General features: G+C 52.5%; 1 long non-coding RNA gene and 1 other non-coding gene across 2 annotated transcripts in view; one reads left to right on the forward strand and one right to left on the reverse strand.

The window, feature by feature from the left end:
• LOC144100642 (uncharacterized) overlaps nt 1-24593 on the reverse strand; it is an 82395-nt gene that overhangs the window by 20589 nt on the left and 37213 nt on the right. The window lies entirely within an intron of this gene.
• On the forward strand, nt 8281-8352 carry TRNAS-ACU (transfer RNA serine (anticodon ACU)). Its single transcript has one exon. It is a non-coding gene; the product is annotated as a tRNA-Ser (tRNA).

The following is a 24593-nucleotide window of genomic DNA, read 5'->3' on the forward strand; positions in this document are numbered from 1 at the left end:
AAAGATCCTGACCTGAAGCGAATAATCGAAAGCTTAGAGGGCGCACCGTCTCATCCCGAACAGCTAGGTTATTTCATTGACAAAGACGGCACCCTGTGTCGGCGCACGAGGCCAACCAGGAAAGGGAGACCAGAGAAAACCGCTTGGGAGAGAGTCGTCATACCTCGGTCGTGGACAGAAAGGGTTCTTCGCGCGTTTCACGATGCGCCATGCGCCGGTCATTTTGGCGTAGCGAAGACACGCAGGCGTGTGGAGCGTTTGTACTTTTGGAGTGGCATGCGACAGGATGTTAGAGACTACTGTGCGAAGTGTCATTCCTGTCTCGAAAGAAAAACACCCAAGGGACGAAGACCAGCTCCAATTCAGCCGTTCCCTGAGGTTTCGGCTCCCTTCGAGCGGACAGGTATGGACATATTGGGCCCATTGCCCACGACCACTTCCGGAAACAAGTACATTTTAGTATTTGTCGACCACCTTTCAAAATACGCGGAAGCGGTAGCACTCCCAGATCAGAAGGCAGACACGGTTGCAAGAGCATTTGTCGAACAGATCGTGCTCCGACATGGACCCCCGAGGCAACTCTTGACAGATCGGGGAACGAACTTCGTGTCGCAGCTAATGAGGAGAGTTTGCGAGCTGCTTAAGATCGCTAAGAAGCAGACAACACCGTACCATCCGGCTTGCAACGGCGCGGTGGAGCGACTGAACCAAACCGTGGCCGGGTTCCTGTCGCATTTTGTTTCGCGCGACCAGCGGGACTGGGACTTGTGGCTCCCGTATGCAATGTTTGCCTACAATTCCGCAGCACACGAGAGCACGGGCGAATCGCCATTCTTTCTTCTCTACGGCCGAGACCCGGACCAGCCTAGTGAAGTGCCAGAGGGCCCCCGTCGTGTCCCATACGCTTCACTGGACGACTATAAGGTTGAGCTAGAATCGCGCTTGCAAGTGGCGAGGGACATCGCAAAGGAGTCCTTAAAGAAAGCGGCGAAGCGCAGGAAGGAGGTGCACGATCGCAGTGCTAGAGACGCGCCGTTTGATGTGGGGGACAGCGTGTACATTGAAAACTGCCAAAGGCAGATTGGGCTAGCTCGTAAGTTCCAGACGAAGTGGAGAGGACCGTGCGAGGTTGTCGAGAAGCTTTCTCCGGTAAACTTCAGAGTCCGAGACGTGAACCGGCGTTTGATAAGGATACACGCAAATCGCCTCAAGTCGGCACCGGTTCAGTATTCACGAAATGAGGAAAGGGAAAGCGCGGATTTTGATGGGGACAGAAGTGAAGCGGAGCGCGCAGATAGTTCGCAAGAAACGCCCTCTCCTGCATTTGTTCGGCAGGCGCCCGAGGTGACGGCCGGAATGCCACCGGATTTACTTCATGCATTGCTAGAAGAAGAAGCGCGCGAGGTTGCCGCGCAGATAACGCCAGGAGAGGCTCCTGCCACGAGCCCTCGCGAGTCCCAAAGCAGACAAAAGGGCACAGACTTACTTAGTATGACTCATGAAGGCCGATATCCGCTGCGAAATCGGAAAGCTAAGTCGGACTAATGGCGTAAACAGAGCGGAGTTGTGAACTGGTTAGAATTGTGTAATGCCGCAGCTCATAACATTGCTATGTGCTTATGTGTTAAGTTATCGGAGTTGGTAGTTAAACCTTTCTGTCATTAAGTAACACCTTCACAGGAGAGCATGCGGAGCGCATGCAGAACCTGCCCTACTTCCTTTCGTTATCTATATTTTTGTCTGTGCCGTGATCGTGCTAGAAGTGGGAGCTCCTTTGTAACTGTGGTAAATTTATTTCGTCCAGTTTGGACTAGAAAGGAGAGGCTTGGGTGCTGAGTTTCATGTTTATCTGTAAAAGAAGATCAGTGCTGCCCCTGGAGACGCCAGTATTGACAGCTTAGGCATATGGTGTTGTGCAGTGGTGTTGAGTGCAGCGAAAAGTGTTTTGTCGGACGCACTGTGCGAGGCGATTCAGAAAGACAAGGGGAGCTGCGTGGACTCAAATGTTCGGAGAACATTCTTCTGGAGGGTGAGCGAGTGTGACATTCCGTGTGTGCTACGAGGATCCACGTTCGACGGCGCGGTGTAGACGGAGACCCGTGACAGCGGCATCATCAATTACCCAGCCATGCTCTTTGAGTGACGACCAGAAAAACCGGACCCGCCGCCGCCCCGGGGAAACAGGCTTTATCCTCCCCAATTTCCGGTTACATTCCAGGACAAGGGAGCTGTCAGCGGGCCAGAGCGCTCCGTACCACAGCCGACGCTATGCGCTACCGCGAAGACGACATTCTTTCCCTCCCCCCCCCCCCTTTGTCGTGGGCTATCGCCGGGAAGGCACCCACAGCTTCCCAGAAGGGCCGCGACGGACACCTGTCATGGCGGACAGGCAGTACTCGCCAAGAATGTGGAAAGACAGGCGCTAGTGAATTAGCTCCGAAGAGAGAGCCTGTGTATACTCTCACTTGAGAGAGAGTGGTGGCGTTTTTGTTGTTTATTTAGTTTGTATTGTTAACAGACTCTGGGTTCGAGGCTAAGCCCAACCCAAAGGGGTGGTCCCCATCTCGCATGTTATTTTGGATTGGAGAATTGATGCTTTGGGCGGGCCACTGGAAATGACCGCCCTTAGTCCTTTGTTAATCAAGTGCTTAAAAGCACATGTAAACGGATGCAGTCCAGTCTGAGCTGGGGCTCCATGCTTAGCATGTAATGTGATGCTACTTAGGCACTAACCTGCCCGGTCGATGAGTAAAGAAGTGCAAAGTTTGTTCTGTTGTAAAATTATGCTCTGCTGTCATCATCTACAAGCTCGCCTCCTGTTCATCTTCCAAGCCGAACGACACTAGAGGAAGGGTTTGTGAACCATCCTCGAAGAAACGGACGACTATTGAAATTCTACTGCAAGCACGCTCAGGACGACATCGTTCGCCAAGAGGGCCTTCAGCGCCGAAGCCCGTCGGCGTGCAACTTCTGCCAGCAACCGCTCGAGCCCAACTCCGGAGCCACTCCATCGCCCCCATGAAGTCGTCGGCACGTAAGCTCGGACGCCCCAGCCTCTGATGTATAATCTTCATCATGTGTAATTATTGAATATACCTGTTTGTTTAAACTGAGCCATACGGTGTCTCTTTGCCTCTCCGTCCCGTGTGGACCTGCGCATTATGGGGGTCATCACAGCCGTCTGCTTGAGTTTGTGCATGGTGAGAGTACTTTTCCCGTTGTTCTGGATGTGGAGGCCCAGTACCCGGAGAGTGTGTACTTCCGGGATATACCGGTTTTGCAGTGTCACGGTTATGGGGGCTGTGGGGCAGTTTTGGGTTGTGGGACAGAGTAGGAGGAGCTCCGACATCTTCGGAGAGCATGAGAGTCCGATACTCCGCGCATGTGTTTGGGTGAGAGTAGCTGCCGACTGCAGAGTATTCTCTATGTCTCCATCACTGCCATCAACGCCGAAAAAACGAAAAACATCTATTTCCTCGCTGACTAGAAGCGCAGCCAGGTACTTAAGTGTGCGCTGCGCAGATCGCACTGGGAACTATACAAAGCGCACACTTCACTTCATGGCTGCATGCTTTGGCTGCCCAGTATCTAGGCTTTGTTGCAATTTTCGCGTTCCGAAAACTTTTGTGGACACCTGTACATACGTTCACCTATGTTCAAGGGGGAGAGCGCCGCCATGATGGCCTAGGCGATCAAAAGCCTTGGAGAGATCCAAGGCGAGGACAGCTTTTGTGTGGCCCGGTATGAGGGGTCGAAAATATCCTGTGTGAGCTGGAGCATGGCGTCCTGCGCCAACAGGTGGGGACAGAAGCCCACCATGCTTTGCTGGTAGAGGTCTTGCTCCGCCATTTGTTGGGTGAGTCGGGCGAGTGCGACATGCTCCAAAAGCTTGCCCATGCATGAGGTAAGAGAGATGGGACGAAAATTTGCAGGTGTAAGGGGTTTGTGGGGCTTGGGTATGAATAAGATTTTGGCGTGACGCCAGGATTTCGGAAGGGTGCCCTCCAGCCAGCATGTGTTGAACTACCTCGTGAGCTTGGCAATCGACTGATCGTCCAAATTGCGGAGCATGCTATTGTGGATACGGTCAACTCCTGGAGTGGAGTTAGAGCGGAGAGTCAGGAGAGCCGCTCTGACTTCTGCTACCGTAATCTCCGCGTCGAGACTGGCATTCGGGGTGCCTGCATAGGGGGACAGGGGGTGTGAGGTACCGGGTGTTGTATGCCTGTTCCTAAGTATGTCGATGAGTGCGTCGGGAGAAAGGTCGGTCCTGTGTATAAGGCGTGTGACGGGGTGTTGTGTGGCTGTTCCGGGTTGCGTGGGGTCAATTAAGTGACGGAGTGGTTGCCAACTGCGTTTGGAGGACAGATTGCCAGCCATACTATCGTAAATCTGTCCCCAGTTGGATCAGCAGAGCTTCTCAGAGTGCTCAGTAATTTGTGTTTGCAGTGCGGCTAGCCGCTTTTTAAGGGTTCGATTGAGCTTTTACCTTTGCCAGCGCTATGGTGGGCCTCCCATATGTGGGCCAGGCGAGTGTCGAGGGTGGGCGTACCTGGTGTGCTGTCAAGGGTTCGAGTGTGTGCGGAGACATCGTTCATGAGTGATTCCACCTCCTGGTCGATGTCTTTAATGGGAGCGTCAGGAAGGCCCTCCCGTGCGCCGCGGACCGCATCCCAGTTGGTGAGTTTGTGTGTTAGGTGAAGAGTAGGTCTTTGTTTGTACGGTATTAGAGCGGAGAGGAGGTAATGATCGCTCCCTAATGTGTGATGTGCTGTGTTACACGTAATACCCGCAAGGTTGCGGCTCAGTGTCAAGTCCGGGCTGGTGTCAGCGCTGACACTGTTGCCAGTTCTTGTGGGAGTGTTAAAGTCGTGTATTGTGAGGCAGAGCTCTTGTACGCCTTCCTCGTCCCGTGGTGGTACGGTAGCCCTAGTCAGTATGCTGACTGTTGAAGTCCCCTCCGATAATCAATGGGTGCTTGTCTGTAATACGATGCAGATCTCGCAGTAGCATTTCCAATGAAGCCATCGGATGAGACGGTGGATGGTATATAATTTCAATAAAAATGGATGGTGTGGAGTTTTCATCTTGTATGATTTCTGTGATCACGCAGGGCTTCTCGGAGCTGATCTGATGTATTTGGTGTGTAGGAGCGATGTATGAGTGTGGAAGCCGTGGGTGTATTCGTTGCGTCCGAGTGAGCGGATGTGCAGCTCGGAAGTGTGGCAGGGGCATGCGTATCCTGAAGGAGGAGGATATGGGGCGTTGGGAGTGTGGGGAGGAGGAGTTGGAGGGGTGCGCGCTTGTCCCGGAAGCGGCGGCAGTTCTATTGCAAAATTGATAAGGAATAAGGTGGTCGTCCCGCCATACTGTAGCTTGGGTGGTGTGAGGGTAGGTGGGTTGGGTAGGCAGTTTTGAGGGGTAGGTTGACGGGATTGATGAGGGGGATCGGGTAGGCGCAGCGAGGGAAGGGCCTGCTCTATTGTTTGGAGGCGGGTGTCGTACTGTGCAAGGCTCATCTCAAAGGGTGCGCACCATGCGCGCAAATGCCGCTTCAATTTGTTGTTAGAAGTGTTGGGACAGACGGTCGAGGAGGTGATTGAATTTGCCTCTAGACGCACGTTCATTTCTGCGAGTTTAGCGTCTATGCGGGCCTCCAAGGATTTAAGGTCGGTCTGGGTGAGGGGTGGTTGCTCTGCTGTGCCATCTTGGGTGGGGGTGAGGTGGGCGTTTGGGAGTCCGATTGTTTCGTGTTTTCAGTGGGTGTTTGAGGTAGCGGCGGAGGTTGCGTGGGCGGGACGATTGGCGGAAGCGGTAGAGGGGTGGAGGGGGGGCCTTGATGAGATAGGTAAGACGACTCACCTCCTCTCGCCGGGCCTGGAGCTCCCGGTCACGGGGGTCCGGTTGTGTCGACAAGGGGGGGGGGGGAGGGGGGTTGAGGGCTTGCTGGTAGCGTTTAGTCTGTTGCCAGCTACTCTGGTGGTCCAGGAAAGTTATGGAGAAACTATTGGTCTTGGCGGCGACGTGACGATGAGCGAGACTTGCTGGAGCGACGGACGCTGGCATGGTCCGCGTCTCGCTGCGGTGTGCGGGAGATGTGCTGTTGCGGTGAAGCGGGCGGTGAGCGGCGACCCCTCGCTTTGCAACCTTTAGTACCCGTAAATCTTTAGTTTAGTCATGTGGGCGCCTCCAAAGGGTATGCAGACTGGGGTGCTTATCGGGGTGTCCTCTCGGGAATGCGGGATACCGCATGTTGAGCAATTGTGCGTACGCTGAAGGGTACACACATCCGCGTGACGCCCTGGTTTTATACAGCTTGTGCAAGCGTCCAGGTGTCCTCTATATAAAGTGCAGCTGTGGAGTCCGCCGCCGTAGGAGATGGTTCGAGGCACCGGACCCTCCCGGAAGGGGATAAGGATCAAACGGGTCTGTCCCATGCGGCGTGCATCAATGATGGGGAGGCTAGCTTGCTATTTGACAGTTCCGTAATACGGCCCCAGGACACGGATGGCGCAGTGTCTCACGTATCTTGGTGGACACCCGAACCGCGCCGTAAAGAAGGGATAACGGAGGGAGTGAAAAAAGAAAGTAACGAATAGTTCCTTAGTGGAGGGCTCCAGAATAATTTCGACCACCTGGGGATCGTTCGCTGACATCGCACAGCACATGGACGTTTTTTTTTTTGCGTTTTGCAGCGCCGCCTGACACTGCAAACCACAAGCGTCGCCATGATGGTTGCATGGAGTCGGAATCCAAGCCAGCTTATACCACATTCATGCCAATGAATTAATGAATAAAACTTTATGAGCAAGAAACAATAGTGAGTGTTGTCCTTAGTCCAGGACTCCATTGGATATGAGCGCCTGTTTTGTCCGTTGCACCAGTGCTTTCTGGTCCGCCAGGCGTGAGGTGGTCAGCATCTGCTCCCACTGCTCAATTGTGGGGTTTCTGATGATCGTTATACGCTGTTTCATGCATCATGTGCAACGCTGTCAAAGCTAGCGCTCTTGTTTACGCTGCCTGCATCCCCGACCGAAAAGTAGTGCGTTATTTGTGGCGTGCGAAACGTAGTAAATGCTTTGCCTGTAGACTTACCACTTGACACATTTTTCATGATATTTATTAAATGCACTGTTACTGCTGGCAATACGCTTTCGCTTTATCGTGCCATGGACCACTCCGGCACAGAACAAGCGTGGAGTAACACGCCTCCCATTATTTTCCCATCCGGACTACTTCTGTATACCTTTCACAGCGTTGCACCTGATGTCTCAAGCGGGGTGTAGGTCCTGTTTTTTTTTTGGCAACACCCATCCAGGGTAGTCTCGCGGAGATGCCTTGGGGCGCTTTGTGGGTGCCGACGCCACCGCCGCCACCGTTGCGGGGCCGGCAGAGGTGCGACTCACTCCATCTCCGAAGCTCAAGCAGCCAAACTGGGCAGTCTTTGCGCCCGGGCAAAAAAAAAATGGTGCTGGCTTAGCTCAGCTATGTCAGGATATACGCAGCGAGAGCAGCAGTTCTCTCCCCCCCCCCTCCCCGGTCTAATCGCGTGGTCAGTTATTGTTGTTGCCTTTTTGAAATTGCACGTAGCTAAGACAGGGAATTGGCCAGGGTGCAGTGAGGAGAGCCCAAATAAGAGTGTAAACTGGGGCCAAGCTAATGATTGTGCCTTTGGGGATATATCAGAGTAATTAAAAAGTGAAGGAAAGAAATAATGGGAGAGAATATATGAGAAATGAATGCATGAAATTTTTTTGGATACATTAGTTCTTGATGATGATGATGTTGCCATTGCTTCATCTTGATTTTCTTGGGAAGGAACCATGCGAGCTGCTATGCGCCGCTTGCTAAGCTCCGCATCTGGGCTCTCCGCTTGGCAAGACGTTCTTCTCTTTGCTCAGGCGTCTCCGCCGCTCGTTTAAGCTTCTGATGTTCAGTCTTTCCCTGCAGAGCGGCCAAATGCCAGGCGACGACTTCTGGGTCGGAAGAATTGATCTTCTCTTCACTTTAGAGAAAATGAACGGCCTCTGCAACATTGTCAACGCCAATGAACCCAATGAGCGCCGTTGGCTCACTTGTTTGGTTTGTTTTTTATTGCGAAAAAAATACTACGCCAGGCCTAACCGCTCATCGCGTATGCCGTGCCCCCCCAGAGCCAGCGCTGCGCTTAGCAGTTGGTCTGACGTCAGCTCTCTCCGTTGCTATGACGAAGCGTGGGGGACTGACGTCACGAGTAGGTCACAGAGAATGGAAAATTGGATTTTGATTAAAGGAACACCCGCCGCGGTGGCTCAGTGGTTAGAGCGCTGGGCTACTGATCCGGAGTTCCCGGGTTCGAACCCGACCGCGGCGGCCACGTTTTTATCGAGGAAAAACGCTAAGGCGCCCATGTGCTCTGCAATGTCAGTGCACGTTAAAGCTTCCCAGGTGGTCGAATTTACTCTGGAGCCCTCCACTACGGCACCTCTTCCTTTCTTCGTTCACTCCCTCCTTTATCCCTTTCCTTACGGCGCGGTTCAGGTGTCGAATTATATATGACAGATACTGCACCATTTCTTTTCCCCCAAAACAAATTATTATTTTATTACAACTTTCTCCGCATGACTATGTCGTTCTGTGAAGATAAATGTGCAAACGTTTCGTTGGGTTAAATAGCATGTGATGAGATCTTGCTGTGGGAAAAATTTGGTTGATGTACTGCAATTAAAAAATTACACTAAGACGACACAATACCCACGGGCGTCGACATAGCACCTGGACGTAAAAACTTAAAAAAAAAATAAAAATAAAAAAAATTCAAAATAAAGAAAATTGAACACGTTCTGGCGTCTTTGAAAAAAACCCGCGTTCTAGAAAGTTCCGTGCTTTCACATTCCTCCACGTAAGCAGACATAAGCGGCCTCAGAATTTTTGCTTTGTACATTTGCTTAGCTATCACGATAAGAGATTTTTGCCGTAACAGAAGCAACATGTGATGCTCCTGCGCTCCCCAGTCCTTAAAAAAATATATGCAAACTCCGCTGGAGTAAATAGCAATATATCCAGCTTATGTTTTTGGGTTGTGTGTAGTGGTTCTCGAGGAATAGTGCCACACTGAAGTGGCTTAAAAGACAGTCGGTCTTTGTTAAGTCACCTGTGAGATATTCCTGTTAATCAGAGATGCTTATGGGACCTTGTTAATTGGCTGGCCTTGCATGGTTAGCGTCATGTCCACTTGTGAGTGTCAATATATCTGGTAACCTTAGCATGTGCACCCGGCAACAATATGAACATAAATATTTGTAGCGAGAGCTACACTTGGTTACCAGTACATTATTTCGCTGCGGCCCAAATAGGCCAGCTGTGCGCATGCGCCGATACCATGCTAACCAGAAAAACCCCCACAGGCTCGCCGCGCGGCTCTATCACCCGAATCGCGCGTCGCATGCGCAGCATTTTGTAGAAAAGGCGGAGATGTAATGGGCGGCTGTACAACAACGGTTGACACAGATGCAGAGGAGGAGAGTCCAGCCGCTGCTAAACGGCGGTATAGACAAGAGATGATTAACACTTCCGATTCTAAGATTGTCGCCTGACACTTGGCTACTCAACAAAGAGAGAATGAGCGTAAGAAGGCGAAGACAGCAATAGGAGATGCCCGAACAGAGAGAGGAACGGCTTGCCAAACAGAGATGTCAGACTACCGAGCGTAATAGACGGCGCATAGCCGCCGAGATGGAGCCCAATGTCTCTCGTTGCTAAGCATACAGTGACACCAACAAGCTCAGCTAGGGAAACGTACCGCTCGCTACGTATATCCTGGCATAGCCGAGCTAAGCCATTGCCAATTTTTGCAGCGAGAGCTATACTACGCTACCCAGTCGAGCATTTCGCCGTGACCCTGGGAGGCTGATAGTGCGCATGCGCGAAACCAGAGAGGAGCAACAGGTGCACGGCACATGACGTCTAAGCTCGGCCGCCGCCGCGGCAGCGTGTGGGGTTGTGTGGATAAACTGCGTATGTGTGGCTGTGTGTATAAAAGCTGAGGTGATACGACTCGGTGTGTCACAATCGCTTCGTATGGGTGACGAAAAGGGGACTGACGTCACGCTTCGGCATAGCAACGGAGAGAGCTGACGTCAGACCACCTCCTAAGCGCAGCGCTGGCTCTGGTGGGGCCACGGCATGCGCGATGAGCCGTTAGGCCTGGCGTGGTATTGCTTTCGCAATAAAAACCAAACCAAACAAGTCATCCAACAGCGCTCATTGGGTTCATTGGCGTTGACAACGTTGCAGAGGCCGTTCATTTTCTCTAAAGTGAAGAGAAGATCATCTCTTCGAACCCAGAAGTCGTCGCCTGGCATTTGGCCGCTCTGCAGAGAAAGACTGAACATCAGAAGGTTATACGAGCGGCGGAGATGCCTGAGCAAAGAGAAGAACGTCTTGCCAAGCGGAGACGCCAAGATGCGGAGCGTAGCAAGCGGCGCATAGCAGCTCGCATGGTTCGTTCGCAAGAAAATCAAGATAAAGCAAAGGCAACATCATCATCATCAACAACTAAAGTATCCAAAAAATTTTCATGTATTCATTTCTCATATATTCACTCCCGTTATTTTATCCTTCACTTTTTCATTACTCTGATGTATCCCCAAAGGCACAATCATTAGCTTGGCTCCAGTTTACACTATTATTTGGGCTCTCCTCACTGCACCCTGGCCAATCCCCCGTCTTAGGTACGTGCCATTTCACGAAGGCAACAACAACTCACCACAGGATTAGACAGGGGAGGGGGGGGGGGGGGACTGCACCTCTCGCTACGTATATCCTGGCATAGCTGAGCTAAGCCAGCACCATTTTTTTTTTGCCCGGGTGCCAAGACTGCCCAGTTTGGCTGCTTGAGCTTCGGAGATCCGGCCCCGCAACCGACGGAGGCACAGTGTTACCTTACTGATGCGTGATAAGGGAGGCTGGACTATATCCCCAGAAAATTGGCGACAGCAGGTTCCTGGCGGCCGTTAGCTGGATCTTGCAGGCAGATGGTTGCAAGAGGTTCGTTCGCTCTCGCCGGACAAGAAGTACTGCTGGAGCAGATGGGTGCTCGACTGGTGTTTGCGACGGTTCACCGCCTTGCACCGAATGTCGGCGACGAGGCTCTCGCTTCTGCCCTTGCCCCGTACGCCAAGGTCCGTGCCGTTTCCAACGTCGTCTTCCGATCCCGGCCTCATGTTAAGCATGGCTCAAGGTTGGTCAAGCTGGAGATGCATAGGTCTCCGCCTAATTTTATCACGGGAAATGCGTTGCGCGCTCGTGATGTTGGAATACAAAGCAATGAAGTGGGTGTGCTGGAGGACATGCTCCAAGGGCGCTCTGGATCTTCCTGTACGGCTCCTCGATGTGCCCTCTGTGCGGTGTACGACCATGAGACATGTTCAGAGCTGTTTTCCGGCTCTGCGCAATGGACCATGCCGCCGTAGACTGCGTTCTCCCTCGTTCGTACGCGCCTGTTGCAGCACACTCGATCCAGCCTTCGCAACAGGCTGGAGTTCAAGAGGCGCCGCAGGGCCCTCCTTCACAAGCTTCCAGCGTCCCATCGGAAGCGCCCGTGCCTGATGCTGTGCCCGCGACCGAGGGGCCTCCCTCGGAGATTCTCGGACGACGCTTCATCTGCGGCAGCGATGACGGTAGCAGTTGACTTAACCTTGCCTTCCGGTTCTGGATCGGAGTCCACGGAAGACTACGACAAGGCGTCCTTTGAGCTGGTTGCTGTCGCGGCCGTCAGGAAACTTGTCTGTCGCGACTGCAGCCAGCGTCGGTTGTCACAGGCAATGACCAGCGGCAGAGCCAACCGAAAGGTCCCAAAAATAGTGAACCACGAACAAGTCTCGTCAGTGTCACTCCCGGGCAGAAAAGAAAACAAGCGTCCTAGGTCTACCGGAGATTACTGTGTCAACGGTGGTGGCGGTGGCGTCGGAACCCACAAAGCGCCCCAAGGCATCTCCGCGAGACTACCCTGGATGGATGTTACCAAAAAAAAAGAAACAGGACCTATACCCCGCTTCAGACATCAGGTGCAACGCTGTGAAAGGTACAGATGTAGTCCGGATGGGAAAATAATGGGAGGCATGTTACTCCGCGCTTGTTCTGTGCCGGAGTGGTCCATGGCACGATAAAGCGAAAGCGTATTGCCAGCAGTAACAGTGTATTTAATAAATATCATGAAAAATGTGTCAAGTGCTAAGTCTACAGGCAAAGCATTTACTATGTATCGCTAGCCACAAATAACGCACTACTTTTTGGTCGGGGATGCAGGCAGCATAAACAAGAACGCTAGCTTTGACAGCGTTGCACATGATGCTTGAAACAGCGTATAACGATCATCTGAAACCCCACAATAGAGCAGTGGGAGCAGATGCTGACCAGCTCACGCCTGGCGGACCAGAAAGCATTGGTGCAACGGACGAAACAGTCGTTCATATGCAGTGGAGTCCTGGACTAAGGACTCCACTCACTATTGTTTCTTGCTCATAAAGTTTTATTCCTTCATTCATTGGCATTTATGTGGTAGAAGCGGGCTCGGATTCCGACTCCATGTAACCATAATGGCGACGTTTGTGGTTTGCGGTGTCAGGCGGCTCCGCAAAACGCAAAAAACGCCTGTGTGCTGTGGCATGTCAGCGCACGATCCCCAGGTGGTCGAGATTACTCTGGAGCCCTCCACTAAGGAACTTTTTGTTACTTTCTTCTTTCACTCCTTCCTTTATGCCTTCCTTACGGCGCGGTTCGGGTGTCCACCGAGATACGTGAGACACTACGCCATCCGTATCCTGGGGCCGTATTACGGAACTGTCAATTAGCAAGCTAGCGTCCCCATAATTGATGCACGCCGCATGGGACAGACCCGTTCGATCCTTATCCCCTTCCGGGAGGGTCCGGTGCCCCGAACAATCTCCTACGGTCGCTGACTCCACAGCTGCACTTTATATAGAGGACACCTGGACGCTTGCACAAACTGTAGAAAACCAGCCCGTCACGCTGATGTGTGTACCCTTCAGCGGACGCACAATTCCTCAAGATGCGGTATCCCGCACCCCCGAGAGGACACCCCGACATGCACCCCGGTCTGCATACTCTGTGTAGGCGCCCACATGACGGGTACTAATTTTTTGCAAAGCGAGGGGACGCCACTCACCATCCGCTTCACCACAACAGCACGTCTCCCGCACACCGGAGCGAGACGCGGACCACGCCAGCGTCCGTCGCTCCAGCAAGTCTCGCTCATCGTCTCTTCGCCGCCAGGACCAACAGTATCTCCACAGTTTTCCTGGGCGCACAGAGTAGCAGGCAACAGACTCAACGCTACCAGCAAGCCCTCAACACCCCCCCCCCCCCCCCCCGTCGACACAGGTGGACCCCCGTGACCGGGAGCTCCAGGCCCTGCGAGAGGAGGTGAGTCGTCTTACCTCTCTCAGTATGACCCCCGCCTACACCCCTCTACCGCTTCCGCCAAACGTCCCGCCCACGCAACCTCCGCCTCTACCTCAAACACCCACTGAAAACATGAAACAATCGGACTCCCAAATCCCAACCTCACCTCCACCCAAGAAAAAAGGCACAACAGAGCAACCACCCCTCACCCAGACCGACCTTCAATCCTTAGAGGCCCGCATAGACGCTAAACTCGCCGAAATGGACGTGCGTCTAGAGGTAAAATTCAATCACCTCATCGACCACCTGTCTCAATGCTTCTAGCAACAAATTGAAGCGGCATTTACGCGCATGGTGCGCGCCCTTGAGATGAGCCGTGCACTGTACGATACCCACCTCCAAACAAAAGAGCAGGCCCTTCTCTCGCTGCACCTACCCAATCCCCCCCCCCCCCCCCCATCAATCCCGTCCACCTACCCCACAAAACTGCCTACCCAACCCACCTAACCTCACCCCACCCAATCTACAGTATGGCGGGACGACCACCTAATTCCTAATCAATTCTGCCTCCTGGGAACCATGCATGAGTGCAGCTGAGCTGGGCATTGACGCTAGGCTTAGTGCCTCTGCTGCCACGCTGGCGGAGGTAGGTCTGCCGGCGTCTCTCAGGGCAGCACCTGCCAGGCAGTCGACACCTGATCCTTGGCGTCAGATCCAGCTTTGTGCTCCCGGTTCATCTGCAGATGCACCCATCCTGCCTTCCCGAAATGCCGGACTGCTCGTGAGTTATCTGCCCCCAGGGCACACGGCCATCAACTCTGCACCACCGAATGGGCCTCACACCGCACGGCATGATGAACAGGGCATTCCAATGGATTTATCGGCACCTCTACCCGTGCGAAAGTGCCCTCGCGCAACTCACAAGCGTCCCTCAAATGATAGCCAACCGATTCCATATTCGGCAAGTGATGACTCCCAAGGTAAGCGCACTTGTCTTACTATCGAGAACTCGGTGGAGCTTACACCCGGATCGTCTTCTTACAAAGTGACCATTAAATCACTAGCCAACAAAAGCCTCACGGATATACCGAACAAGATTTTACAAGCTAACTTTGACGCGTGCCTCAGAACCAAAGGTTTTCGGGGCTTCACAGCCAGGACAAAGTCCAACACCATTGCAGTGTGGCTTCCGACTCTGACTGCCGTAGAACGGCTGGAAACGCTCACCAGTATTTCACTGACAAGCGAAATTTCAGTGCCAGTACACGTGTATTTAGTTGAAGGCTCTGACTTGCAGCGCTGCGTCGTCTACAACGCCGATATCACTGAGGATCAAACTGCACTCCAGCGTGAGTTGTACTGTCCCACGCACCGTGTCATGCCGGCCCGACGCATGGGAAAGGGGCGCTCTTGCATAGTCACCTTGCAAGGCCCTATGACACTACCAGCCCGTCTGTACTAATATGGCTGTATTTTACGGTCTCGGCCATATAAACCGAGTGCGGTATACTGCTATAACTGCTTCCGTACTGGACATATGCGCAAATCCTGCCCCTTCACTGCTGACGGTGAAAGTACATCGGAAGGGAAAGTGTTGCACGTGGCGGGACTTATCGGCCGGTTTGTTCGACGCAACATGAAAACCGCTACGTCAACTGTGCCACAGGTGTTGTTTACAAAATTCTGTTGACCTGCGAAAAAGTGTACATTGGGCAAACAGGCCGATGTATTAATGACAGACTAAGAGAACACCACAACTCTCTGTCCCCTACTGACGGCGCTAACTTGCCTCGACATTGCCGGGAATGCGGTTGCTACCCGCTATTTTCCAATGTTAGTATTGTCGGCAGAGGCAAGGGAAAAGTTGAGCGCGAGATCCTCGAAGCGTTCCTCATTAGTATTCAAGGAGAAGATTGTATCAGCAGTCCTTCTATCTACCTCATGCAGAAGGAACTTAGCTTCCTTTCGCAACGGCGTTAGATTACAGCTTATCTTTTGATGTAGGTTGCTGTTAACTGAGCTGCGCAAACTTTGCCACTTTTCCTGGGAGTCTGTTTTCTTCTAACAAGCACAGTTGCTAGTCCAGTCGTCGTGTGTGTGCCTCGTCTCTTCGCTGAGTCCCGTTTTTTGACTGGTTTTACTCCTGAACATGTACCAACTGACCCAGATTTCAACACTACTGGCTTATCGATGCGGCCTTTGTAAATCCGACGACCACGAGATAACATCTCCAAGCTGTCCGACAAACCAAAAGGCAACACAACAGGCTCGTCGTCGAATGACTGAGCATTCGCCAGTAAAACACACTATAACTTCATTGCAGGCATCCAATCGGTTCGCCGCTCTCCAGTGGGATGACGACGAGTGGCCGGAGCTCCCTGAGCACACCTCTCATGATCCTTCAACTCAGCAGCCTTCTAACCATACTGTGCGATAAGAACGCCTCCGAAAAGAGCCAACAAATTAGCGCAGTGTGCCTGAACTACCGTAGGACGATATGGCCGCTGCCGACGAACAAATCGCACGTCTTTTAGCGTAGGTCACCAAGCTCCGGCAACACCTTGAACTGCTCACTCGACGTAGACGGGCGGCGGAATCATCCGCCCCATCTATCATTGGCGCAGCAACATCGCCTTCCTGCCTCCCACCAGTGTCATTTCCTGCCGCCCCTTCCCAGATTACCGCAATGCCACTGGACAACTCTGCGACTTCTTTGCTCTGGTTTATGGTCAACCAGTTGTCCAAACTGACTTCCGTGATTCTATAGCGCTTGGGCTATTAATTAGAAATGGCAAGTTTCAGTCGTGCTGGTGTGCGGCAGTGGAACTGCAAAGGCATTTCCACGAAGGTGGGAGAGCTCAAGACCCGACTACAAATTCACAAGCTCCAGGTATGGGCCATGCTGCTACAGGAAACAAACGCCTTGCCATCGATTCCAGGCTTCAGTGCCTACATGTCTCCTTCAATGATAGACCGTCGTGTACAAACTGCTGCTCCCCCTGTAAAGGCGGCGGTGTATGTGGACTCACGTTTTCCGCATGTACGCCTTGATCTCGAAAACTGGTGCACGTCGTATCAAGAGGTAGTGGAAGTGGCTGCGAAACTTAAGAAGTTAACCGTTGTGGTCGTTTCATTTTACGTTAGACCAGCCGGTGGTGCTTCCTCCCGTATTAATCTTGGCTGGTTAACAACAAGTGTCCGTCGGCAGTATCCCGGTTGTCCGATTTTAGTCGGAGACGACTTTAACGTCACTCACCAGGCTTGGGGGTACCCCACTTCAAACCCTGGCGGCAAGTGTGTGCGGGACGCCTTCACGGATGCCCAATTTGTGCTGCTCAACCATCCTGGCACCGCAACACGGCCAGTGCGTCAAACTCGCAGTGTTTCCTATGCTCCAGACTTGACGTGGTGGTAGAGTCCGGGTACTCCTTCCTGGCACATGGAGCCAGACTGGGGAAGTGATCATCACGCTATCATCATCGGTCTTCACATCTTCACACCTCACATTTCTGACCTTTACGCTACAAATGTTCTGTGATCAACTGGGACAGTTTTCGCTCCTGTATGCACAATCTCTCCTCAGATTCTTCGCCAATCCTTGTTGAGCGCATACAAACAGCGCTCAATAGGGCTACAACTACCACCTGGACTGATGTTGGTCGACCGGCACCAGACCTCGGCCTTCTTGACTTGTGGGCGGCACGCCGTCAAGCCGAGCTGGCTGCTACGCGAGACCCTACTTCGTCGCAGGCACGTACGCTATTGCACTATATTACATCTAAGGCACGCAAATATGAACGCGACCTCTCTCGGCGGCAGTGGCATGCGTGGTGCGAACAATTTTCTCCAAAATCCTCAAATGCCTGTCTCTGGAAAACATTCCATACAATGGAACGCGGTCGCCGTCCGACTGACGCAGCGGCAACCGCATGCTTCGCGGCTAACTTGTCGCCAGATGATTTCGCCAAAGAAACAGCGCGAAAGTTTTTCCCAAAATACGATGCTGTGCCTTCTTCATCCGCTAGTTTAAATATGGCAGGCATCACAGCGAATGTATATCAAATGCCGTCTGATGTCGACGTAGATGGAATTCAGGTGTCCGCCGATATATGGGTCCAGGTGTCCGCCGATATATGAGACAGATACTGCGCCATTTCCTTTCCCCAAAAAACAATTCTTATTATTATGATTAAACGAAGGCGCAGCGTAGCGGCGGAACACCTGTGGCTCGGTGCAACTAGTGGTGCATGCGCAGTAGTGACTAGGGACGCTTACCCGAAATGCGCCGCAGAATAGCCTAGCGTAGCTTTCACTACAAGAATGCTATTGTCTCCTCCTGCTTACGCTCTGCTCTACTTAAATTGTGGCAGGGTAGAATAGGTACGAATTTTCTTGAATAAGTCAATAGATTAACTAATTGTGGTTATCCGCTTTCAATAATCTTTAGTAGATGTGAAAAACTTCGGTTGTGGTTCAAAGGCAAGGGCACCAAGAGGTCTATGTTGTCTGACACTTAGAAGAAGCCTGTCATTCTGCCCTACGTGCACCTTTTTTCACATGGGTTGCGAAATGTGGCCAATCGGTACGAGCTAGGCACATCAATCTTATCTCTCATGAAATTATCTCGATTGTGTGCTTTGGTTAGAACGAAAGCAGAAGCTTTAAATAGTCACCACCATTGCTACGTTGACCACAAATCTAGGTGTGTGCCGTGCAGAAAGCGGGTAATTTACAACATACCTCTGTCTTGTGATAAATACTATGTAGGGCAGACAAGTCGTTGTCTTAAAGTCCGGCTGTTTGAACACAGGAACTCTTTAATCCCTACAGCACTCGAAAATTTACCGCAACATTGCAGTCAATGTGAATTCAGCCCCCTTTTCGATCAGGCTGCTGTACTTGGCAAAGCACATAATCAGCGTACAAGGAAAATAATTGAGGCGTTCCATATCGTGAAAGAAGGGGAGAAGTGTGTCAGGGACACATGCATCAATTTGACGAAAAATGAGATTGTGTACCTGGAATCAGTTGTTAAGAAGCATTGCGTGTGCTTTATGTTTTTTGAGACTGGCTTTTATCCCAGATCATTTTGTCACTTAATGCCGTTTTTCGTTCTTTTTATGTTTTTCCTCACCCGCCGCGGTGGCTCAGGGGTTAGGGCGCTCGGCTACTGATCCGGAGTTCCCGGGTTCGAACCCGACCGCGGCGGCTGCGTTTTTATGGACGAAAAACCCTAAGGCGCCTGTGTGCTGTGTGATGTCAGTGCACGTTAAAGATCCCCATGTGGTCGAAATTATCGCGAAGCCCTCCACTACGGCACCTCTCTCTTCCTTTCTTCTTTCACTCCCTCCTTTATCCCTTCCCTTACGGCGCGGTTCGAGTGTCCAGCGATATATGAGACAGACACTGCGCCATTTCCATTCCCCTATAACCAGTTATTATTATTATTATTATTATTATTATTATTATTATTATTATTATTATTATTATTATTATTATTATTATTATTATTATTATTATTATTATTATTATTATTATTATTATTATTATTATTATGCATCCCTCCTTCTTCATCCTCTTTTTCCACTATATACTGTTAACTGTTCTAATAAAAATTCAGTTGTGAGAAGCGCTCGTGTCGTGTCTCTGCCTTCTTCTGTGTCCACGTTTTTTCGCGCTACGTTTCGAAAAATGCAAAAGATTTTTATTGTAGCTGCTTTCCAGTATTCAAAATTTCTGGAAATTATACAGCTCTAAATAAGCCCCTAAGCTTTCCGTGTGGGCGACAGACCCAGACAGTTCAGTATAATGCTTGCTCAAATACAAGAAAAATTTGTTTTGTTTTATTGCGGTTTAGTTCCAAAGCGACTCGGGCTATGAGGGACGCCGTTGTGGAGGGCAATGCAGTTCTTGGTCGAAGGAATAATTAGGAAATGTGACATGACGATATTCGCTGCTCAGTACTTAGCACATTAATAGATACACATGTAGTATCCCGGTTACATTGATGGGTATACTGACGGTTCCATTCTTCAAAATTCTACAGCGTCCGCATTTGTGATTCAGCATTTGAATGAGCGATGGGCATGTAAACGTGCTCACGTGACAGAATCAACGACTGCTGAGATTTACGCTTTTTATTTGGCTCTCCAGTTCAGCTTCTCGGTGAGAGTCCCGCGTATGTGCGTAATCTTTACGATTCCCAATCCGGACTGAAATCTCTTGACGGCGCTAGTTCTGTCTAGACTGGTGTACGAAGTTCTGAAAGAATTTCCCAAGGCTAACAAAGAGCAGCATAAGATAGTTTTCTAGTGTATTCCACTGCACATTGCTTATTCCTGGGAACACTGAGGCGCATGCAGCGCCTAGGCAAGCACACTCCAGTGCCCTCACTTCTGGCATTCTGTTATCGAGAGGCGCATAGTGCCGTTTCATGAAGACCATGCGGGATGAAATGAACGCAGAGATGTGGTTTGAGCCAAACCATAGAAGTTCTGATCACCATGCCATCGATCCGTTGCTGCGGTTTAATATTCCATTTGTAATGGGACCGACAGGCGCAGCGCAGCGAAGAAGCGGACGAGTTCAAGCGGGACAACGAAGAAGCAGACGAAGTGCAGCTGGGTTTTTCGAACAACGCCTGTGAGTGTGCCCGTCGTGTCGCCGGACAACCAAGACCAACCGACCTGTGCTTCAAATAAACGCCTTGACACTTGGTGGAGGTGCCTCGGTTCCCGTCCCGGTCCTCATCCTAGAACTTCGAAGTGGAACGCTCCTCGTCTCCGCCACCATGCCGGAAGGTCCGAGTGAACCATCGCAGCCCCTCCCTGCCACCGTACTCTGTCACGGGGTGCAGCGCCAGCGTGACCCTTCACCATTTAGTGGCACCGATGACCAAGACGTCGACGATTGGCTGGCCTCCTATGAGCGCATCAGCACTTACAATCGGTGGGACGATTCCGTGAAACTTAGCAACGTCCTATTCTATCTAACGGACGTTGCCAACCTATGGTTTCGCAACCATGAGGCCGACCTTCCCACCTGGTCGTCCTTTAAAACAAGCTTCGCCGACGTTTTCGGCCGCCCCGCCGTCCGGAAGCTTCGCGCCGAGCAACGTCTTCGTGCTCGATCTCAGCTCCCTTCCGAGACGTTCACAAGCTACATCGAGGACATCGTTGACCTGTGCAAGCGTGTCAACCCCTCCATGTCCGAAGGGGATAAAGTCAACCACATACTTAAAGGCATAGCCGATGACGCTTTCCAGATGCTGCTGGCGAAGAACCCCACCTCCGTCGCTACCGTCATCCAGCTGTGCCAAAGCTTCGACGAACTCCGCAAGCAACGCGCATCTACGCGGCAGTCCGGCGCGCCTGCGGGGGGTCTTGCTGGCTTGGCCCTTGGTGGCTGGTCTGCTGAGCAGTCCCTGTTCATGCAGCAGGTTAAAGACTTCATCCGCGAAGAGATCGCTCGCCAGCTTTCTCTGCTGCATCACATTCCCGACCCCGTCTGCCCTCCGCACGACCTGGCGCCATCTCTCACGCCCACTATCCGTCGTGTTATTCAGGAGCAGGTCGCTGCAGTTCTGCTATCCAGTCCCCCACCTCCTCCTGTGGCAGCGCCGCTCACCTATGCTGAAGCAGTCACCGGTACACGGCGCTCGCCCACCTCTGCCGCCTACCCTAGCAGCCCGGCCTTTTATGCTCCACCGCCGTCTATACCCCCGCCGCAGGTCCCGGTTCGTCGACCCCGCCGAAACCCTACGAATCCCTGGCGTACCGAGGACAATCGACCGATATGCTATTCCTGCGGTCTTCCGGGCCATGTCGCACGCTTTTGCCGTCAGCGATCTCCTCGTTCTGGCGATTTCATGCGCAATTTCCGCTACGATTCCGGGCCGCCCTTGCCTAATGTCTCTTCTGCCTCCTCTACACATCGCTCCCAGTACCCTACTCGTCGCTCGCCTTACCCTCGTCGACGTTCCATTTCTCCGATGCTCCGCCGCCCGGACCCTCTCCCAGAGGAAAACTGACTGCCGCAGTTCAGGAGGCAAGAACTGCGTGTTTTGCCAACTTTTTAAGTCCTCCGTGTTCTCCTGCTAACGTGATTGAGGTGTCTGTTGAAGGCGTCCCCGTTCTCGCGCTCGTCGACACGGGTGCTGCAGTGTCAGTAATTAGTGATGCTCTTCGCCGCAAACTTCGTAAGGTGACAACGCCGCTGTCTGACTTTTCACTACGTACGGCCACCTCTCAGCGCATCCACCCCATCGCAGCCTGCACGGTCCGCGTTTCTATCAACGACGTCGCCTATACCATCGAGTTTGTTGTGCTGACCGCCTGCTCTCACGATGTCATCCTCGGCTGCGATTTCCTCTCGACCCACCGTGCAGTGATTGATTGTGCCCGTGCGGAACTTGAGCTTTCTCCCCTGTGTGATGTTTCGTTGTGTGACCTACCTGTGCGCTCCGCTAAGCTTCTTGTAGCTGCCGACACCGACATACCTCCCTCCTCTTCAGCCCTCGTTCCGCTCCGCTCCGACTCTTTCCTCAGCGGCCCTGTTCTTTTCACACCTACCACAGCACCCACTCGCCATCAACGCCTCCTCATTCCATTCGCCGTTGTCTCGATTTCCGATGGCCACTGCGCCATCTATGTCACCAACCCATTTTCTTACCCGTCGTTTGTTCTTCGCGGCGAATGCCTCGGCTCTATTGAAGAACTGGACCCTGCTCTTGCTTCCGAGTTCTTCGATACCCGTGCCTGCTCCACAGTTACTGCCTTAGCCTGTTGTGCGACAGCGCCCGATCCGATTTCCATCGACGTCTTTCGTCGTAACATCGCTCCCGACCTTCCGTCCGCTTACCGTGACCAACTCTTGGAACTTCTCTGCCGCTTCCGCTACTCTTTCGACCTTTCCCAGCCCTCCTTGGGGCGCGCATTGGCCGTCTCTCACACAATTGACACTGGTACCCACGCTCCCTTGCGTCAGCGACCGTACCGAGTATCGCCGAGCGAGCGCCGCGTCATCCGTGACAATGTTGACGACATGCTTCGGCGCGGCATAATACAGCCTTCTCACAGCCCTTGGGCCCCTCCTGTTGTCTTGGTGACGAAAAAAGATGGCTCCATCAGGTTCTGTGTGGACTACCGCCGTCTCAACAAGATCACACGCAAGGATGTTTATCCCCTACCCCGAATCGACGACGCACTGGATTGCTTGCAGGGAGCGGAGTATTTTTCATCCCTCGACTTACGCTCCGGCTACTGGCAGGTCCCGATGGCGGCGAACGACAGGCCGAAAACCGCTTTCGTCACCCCAGACGGCTTGTATGAGTTCAATGTGATGCCATTCGGCCTCTGCAATGCTCCAGCCACATTCGAAAGGATGATGGACACTATTCTCAGTGGCCTCAAATGGGAAACTTGTCTGTGTTACTTAGATGACATTGTCGTTTTTTCCAAAGATTTTCCTTCCCATCTGCACCGCCTTCAGCGCGTACTCACTAGCCTTACTGACGCCGGCCTCCAACTAAACTTGAAAAAATGTTACTTCGGTGCAACGCAGCTCACAATATTAGGCCATGTCATCTCCAAAGACGGCGTTCTTCCTGACCCTGCCAAACTTCGCGCCGTCGCTGACTTCCCCAAACCAACCACCTTAAAAGAACTTCGCAGTTTTATAGGCTTATGCTCATATTTTCGCCGCTTCATCCGAAATTTCGCCAGTATCATCGCTCCTTTAACGCAGCTTCTTGCCGGCAGCCCGAACCTTTCGTCTTGGTCCCCCGCCTGCGATACCGCGTTCAGCACTTTACGCCGCCTGCTGGTCTCTCCCCCCATCCTTCGCCATTTTGATCCCGCCTGTCCGACAGAAGTTCACACTGACGCGAGCGGTGTGGGCTTGGGCGCAGTTCTTGCCCAGCGAAAGCCTGGGTATCCGGAATACGTCGTCGCTTACGCCAGCCGCGCCCTCACCAAGGCGGAATCAAACTATTCTGTTACAGAAAAAGAATGTCTCGCCATCATTTGGGCAATTGCCAAGTTCCGCCCTTACATTTACGGCCGGCCCTTCTATGTCGTCACAGACCACCACGCCCTATGCTGGCTATCCTCCCTCAAAGATCCTTCTGGCCGACTCGCCCGCTGGGCTTTACGTCTCCAGGAGTTTGATATACACGTCATTTATCGCTCCGGCCGCAAGCACTCGGACGCCGACGCCCTTTCTCGTTCACCACTCCCATGCGAGTCAACCTCTGCCCTCGTCTGTGCCTACGATTTCTCTTCGTTCAACATCCCTGATATGCACTCCGAACAATTGAAGGATCCTTGGATCACCTCGCTGCTAAACTTCCTGAACACTCCCTCGCCGCATCCTTCGACCCGGACCCTTCGACGCCAAGCCCACCACTTCGCCGTTCGTGATGGCCTCTTATACCGCCGTAATTACCTCCCCGACGGCCGGAAGTGGCTGTTGGTCATCCCTCGACACCTCCGTGCTACAATCTGTGCCTCTTTTCACTCCGCTCCACAATGCGGCCACGCCGGTGTACTGAAAACATATGCTCGCCTTCGTCAGCGATTCTACTGGCGAGGTATGTACCGCTACATACGTCAGTACATTCGGTCGTGCACCGCCTGCCAACGTCGCAAGAAACCTCCCCACCCCGCCGCCGCTCCTTTGCAGCCGTTACCTTGCCCTGGCCGTCCCTTTGACCGCGTCGGCATTGATCTTTATGGCCCGCTTCCAACTACTTCGGCTAATTATCGGTGGATCATCGTTGCCGTTGACCATCTCACCCGTTACGTCGAAACGTCTGCTCTCAAATCTGCTACCGCAAACGATGTCGCTCACTTCATTCTACACAGTCTTGTTCTTCGTCACGGCGCCCCGAAAGAACTTCTAAGTGACCGCGGCCGTGTTTTTCTCTCGGACGCCGTCGAGGCCCTGCTCAAGCAATGCCAAATCGTTCATCGCTACACCAGCGCCTATCACCCCCAGACCAACGGCATGACTGAGCGGTTCAACCGCACTCTGAGTGACATGCTCGCCATGTACGTTGACACCGCCCACTCCAACTGGGATCAAGTGCTCCCGTTCGTCACGTACGCATATAACACAGCTACTCAGACAACAACGGGGTTTTCTCCTTTCTTCCTCTTATATGGCCGGGAGCCTACGTCCACCATGGACAC

The sequence above is a fragment of the Amblyomma americanum genome, chromosome 8 (assembly GCF_052857255.1).
Source record: "Amblyomma americanum isolate KBUSLIRL-KWMA chromosome 8, ASM5285725v1, whole genome shotgun sequence".
Taxonomy (NCBI): domain Eukaryota; kingdom Metazoa; phylum Arthropoda; class Arachnida; order Ixodida; family Ixodidae; genus Amblyomma; species Amblyomma americanum.